Below are 5196 nucleotides of genomic sequence, written 5' to 3' on the forward strand. Positions count from 1 at the left end.
TCCATCTAAATCGATGACTGCGCATGTTGTTACATGTCTACCATCCCAACTCCAGAAGACCAGGTCTGGTGAAGCATACCTGTCATAGATAGGAGGACCTCAATCCAGCCCAGCCAGAGCATATCTTGAGTCTCTGTTTCAGAAATGCCCAAGACAGAAAGGTGGCTCCTCAGAGACAGGGAGAGGACACAAGTAGGGAGTCATGGTGCCACCAGAGGAGTGTCTGACCCGGAGGTAGGGGTGGTTTGGGGACAGCCACTCACCTGTGCTGCCGGGAGAACTTGCTTTAGGCTGCTCCAGGTGGGGCGAGCAGTGATGGCAGTGGCATTACAGACACATGGCCTCAGAGCAAAGAACCAGGGCCAGGGAGCAGGTTGGGGCTTTATGCAGCCTGGCAGGATGCCATTGCCTGATGTTTGAAATTCTGCACCTTGGGGAGGGAAGGAAGCCATGGTGCAGGCAGGCATCTCAATTTCCTTCTATATTCCAAAGATGCCTTGAGTCTCTTCCTCACCACTCAGCCATCTCTACCTTCCTCAATTGCTGGTAGTGGTGTAAACTAACACAGGGAATCCTGGTGCTACCAGGCAGCATGGAATGTGTGGGTGGCCACCATTCTTATATCTCTTTGGTCAGAAAGAACTATGAAAGAATGGGGTGTGGCCAGAATACTGTGATGCAAGCAGCATGGGTGAAGTCAAGAAGATAGCAGCTCCCCCAGCCCTTTTCCCAGGGAACAATATCCAATTCAGTTGGAGACAAGAGGGTGACCTCATTTAGCTGGATGGCTTCACAGATTGTTGAGTATGTCTGTTTGTTCCCAGTCCCAGACCTTGTACTCAGGATCTGAGCACAGTCTGTAAGCTGCTTTTGATCAAGGATGGCCTTCCACACTAGAGCCACAGGGATTCTGGCTTTGTTGGCACTGAAGTTGGACTTTCTTGCCTAGGGTGACTTCGACCATGATCCTCCCATCACAGCCTTGTAAATATCAAGGAGGACTGCTAAGAGCCACTGTTACCTGCCTAATCATTGGTCTTGTTGATGTTCTTGGACAGACTGGTGAGTTCCCTATCCTCGGGTTTAAGTGGTGGGAATTGTAGCCCACAGTTGGAATCTTGGTCCTGCCACCTCCAAATGGAAGGAGATCCTAAGAAACTTATTGCTGTCCATATGATTACCAATGGAATATGATGTATGTCATGATTGAAAGAGCAGTTCTTGAATGATTCTAGGATAAAATTATACACAATTATGTTATAGGACACTGATCGATGTTAGTTAATATTTTATGAGGCATTTAAACAATCACATTAAAATGGAGGTATAATGAAATATCTTAGAATTACTATACTATTACATACTATAAAGGTGCCGTTTTTCTGCCAAGACTGGGATTGGTACCCGTGGTCTTGGTAACTCTGTTGCACTGTGTGGGAAGGGGAAACTGGCCTCCTAGAAGTCAAGAAATTCATGTCTATTCCTTAGGCCTAAAATAGATCCCCACCACTAGAAAACATCCTATTCATGTACAATTTACATATATGGTTTATATTTATATACATATGTTAACTCCATATTGCATTCAGTGTAGTTATTTTATTTTTTGTTTTATTCATATATTGACCATTTATTTTGACTATTATGGTACATAAAACGTTGATTACATTGATTACATAAGATAGAGGTCTGCATATATATTCCACTTCATACCTGACACCCAGGACTTTCACAGAAAAAAAATGTGTCACCATCAACTTCTTACTCCACCATTCATTTTTGGGGAGTGCTGGCATCTGAACTCACAGCCTACAAGCCTACAAGGCCCAATTCATGAATTGGTGAGTGTCAGCACGACATCATGGGGCAAATTGAGCTGACAGGCTGTTTCTAGGACCTGAGCTCAAGCCCCAGGGGTTAACAAAATAAGAACAGATTGACATGCATATGGAAGTATGCTAATAAATATGTGTTTTTACAGAGTATCAGAGATGTCTATACATTATTCAGTTATGTAAACTACATTCCTACCAATTCCTGGGTATTAATCATGCATTCATATAATTAATGTTATTATTTTCATCCTTATACTATTAATGAAATCAGTGTCCTGAAATTATTGTGTTCCTGTAAGTAATAATTTTCTTTTTATGCTTCATTAATATTAAATAAAATCAGTTAGCTTCCTGAAATGTTACTGTCTAATTTTATAGGAGCATCATTCATGATCAACTCATTGAACCTTGACATTGATAATATTCCATTGTTCTTCCTATGGATGAGAACCATTTTCAAGTGTTAGGAGGGGGATTCAAAATCAGGGCCTATGTTGCCATGTGGGCCTATGGCTTCCCAGATAGATTGCCAGCCTTCAGCATTGCAAGGTGAAGTACCCTTTGCAACAGTGTCATTCAGACCCATGAGGGTCAACGAGCAAAGGAAGATAACATAAAAAGGCCACATTGTTTCTGTGAATTTCTTTCCCTGCAAGACCTGGGGTCTAGGATCCCAGAAACAGCTGTAGATCTAGTGGCTGCACTCCAGCCTAGGGTGATCGAAGCTGAGGCAGAGTTGCCACAACCTGACTTCAAGCCCTGTACTGAGAAAAGTAAAAAAAAAAAATTTAGCTCCCTGACTTGCAGTTCACACAGTTTATTCTTACAGGCTTTGGATTTGAACTCAGGATCTGGGTAAATCTGCAGCAATGTGGATGAAGGGGAAGATCACTGCACTTGAAGGTAAGAAAGTCAGGCGTGTTCACTAGTCCTGAATTCAAGCTCCAGCCCAGGAAACATACTATTTATATATATTGTAAAGATAGGATTTATACTTACCTATAGGTGTTCAGTACATACATGTTTGGTGTGGTTGTTCCTTGAAATTTGTCTTTTATTCATTTATTTACCATTGATTGTACTATGATGATGAAACCCATTCTGTTTATTACATTGATGACATCATATCACAGAGCATCTAGATTTGTAGAAATGTTCTCCGCCATGCCAAGATTCCTAGGATCACCCAGGATATTCAGAGAAAAGGAAAACAAGTTTCACATTTGGCTTCTTACTCTACAACCCACTTGTTTGTAGTACTGGGATCTGAACTCAGGGCCTAGTAGGACCAATTGTCCAATAAGTCAAGGTGAACACACTAACCTGTGAACTAAGGATCTAGGCCATTCCCATGATCTGACATTGATCCCCAAGGTGGTCCACTATTGTCATAAATTCATAATTTAAACATACAATCTATATTGATATTCATGTGTCAATGGCATCTTGTGTTTAGTGGACTTCTCTTTATTTTGTCTCTATTACATGGAGGTATTGTTTATTTTACTTAATATGGTGATAGGTATAACTTTGCTGACATGGATGACAACCTGTTCCTATGGTTATAGGGTTGCCTATGAATTCCCCTTCTTGGTTGAGACTCAGGACTTTCACAGGAGAGGAAAACGTGTGCAACAACTGGCTTCTAACATCAGGATGAATTTTTTGTCAGTGCTGGGATTTGAACTCAGGTCTGGGTATCTCTGTTGCACTGGGGGGAAGGGGAAGCTCACCATCCTTGAAGACTAGAATTTCAGGCCTGGTCTAGGCCCTGATTTGAAGCCCCAGCATTGGACAAAATCACAAGTCCACCTTTTTTAAACATAGGATCTCTCTTTACCTACAGGAGTGGTATGCATCTTGCATTCAGTGTAATTATTTTTATATTGTGTCTTATTCATGGATGTTTGTGCATTTTATTGAATATGGTGACAGATATAACTGTGCTAACATGGATGACAACCTAGTCCCATGGCTATAGATTTGCTTATATAGCATTCTCCATCATTGATGAGACCCAGGATATTCACAGAACTGGAAAACATATGCAACCTTTGTTTTCTCACATCAGAACGAATCTTTTGGCAGTGCTGGAATTTGAACTCAAGGCCTATCAGGCCCAATTGGTGAATGGGTCATGTTAAGCACAGCAGCCTGTGAGCCTCTAAGGAGCCAGGCCATTCCTGGGACCTGAGATTGAGCCCTGTTGGGAGGCCAATATAGTCATAAATTCATAATTAAACAAAGGATCTATATTTCCAAACATGGGTGGGTTGCATCTTGCGTTTGCTGTAGTCATTCTGGCTGAGACCCAGATTTTGCACAGCAATAGAAAACAGTTGCAATGACTGGCTTCTCACATCAGGGCGAATTTTTAGCAGTGTTGGGATTTGAACTTGGGGCCTAGGAGGCCCAACTGCCCAATCGGTCCATGTGATCACACCAGACTGTGATCCACTAAGGAGATGGGCTCATCCCAGCAACTGAGATAAAGACACAAGGAGGCAAAAATAGTGCTCAATGCATCATTGAAACATGGGATGTATACTCACATCCATGTGTGGACTGCATCGTGCATTGAGTGTACTTATTGTGTTTATTTTGTAAGCTATTCATAGATGTATTGTGTATTTTCCTATGTATATGATGACATATATAACTGGGCTGACATGGATAACAACTTATTCTCAGGACCACAGGGTGGCCCATCATTCTGCATCCTAGCTGACACCCAAGACTTGCACAGGAAAGGAAAATAGATGCAACAATTGGCTTCTGACATCAAGATGAATCTATTGGCAGGTCTGGGATCTGAACTCAGGGCCTAGCAGGCACAATTGGTGAATGGGTCCACATGAGCACCCCAGCCTGTGAGTGACAAAGGAGCTAGGCGTTCCCAGTACCTGAGTTTGAGCCCCCCTTGGGGGAGAATAGAGAGCACAATAGTCATCTATACATTTGCTGAAGGTAGTATGCAAATAAGCACATATTTGTATAGAGTAGGATTGTGGTGACCTGTGATAGAATCCAATCTGTGAGTACCTATATTTGGATCTTTTCTTAAGCATCTATTTCATGTATATGATGATTATTGCCATGCTTCATCACCTCTTCTTTACAAATAATCTATACCCCATGAGTCTTATGTATCATTTCCTACTCACATCATGCACGAGCTACTCATTCAAGGATGAGATCAGTCGCATGCCGTGGCTCTTCCTAGGTCCAGAAACGAGTATCTCAGGATCTCCCGCCATTCCTTCCTCCTAGGGGGACTGAATTCAAGACTTATTCCTGGAAAAGATACTTCTTATATATATATATATATATATATATATATATATATATATAAAATACTTCT

At 41.7% G+C, this 5196-nt stretch overlaps 1 long non-coding RNA gene across 1 annotated transcript; it reads left to right on the forward strand.

The window, feature by feature from the left end:
- Positions 1–698: 698 nt before the first annotated feature.
- Positions 699–2740, forward strand: LOC138808658 (uncharacterized). The gene is made up of 3 exons (XR_011366566.1): positions 699–804; positions 950–1062; positions 2665–2740. It is a non-coding gene; the product is annotated as an uncharacterized lncRNA (long non-coding RNA).
- The last annotated feature ends 2456 nt before the right edge of the window (positions 2741–5196 follow it).

This window comes from Dipodomys merriami, unplaced genomic scaffold, assembly GCF_024711535.1.
Source record: "Dipodomys merriami isolate MVZ:Mamm:240054 unplaced genomic scaffold, mDipMer1.0.p SCAF_465, whole genome shotgun sequence".
NCBI classification, from domain to species: domain Eukaryota; kingdom Metazoa; phylum Chordata; class Mammalia; order Rodentia; family Heteromyidae; genus Dipodomys; species Dipodomys merriami.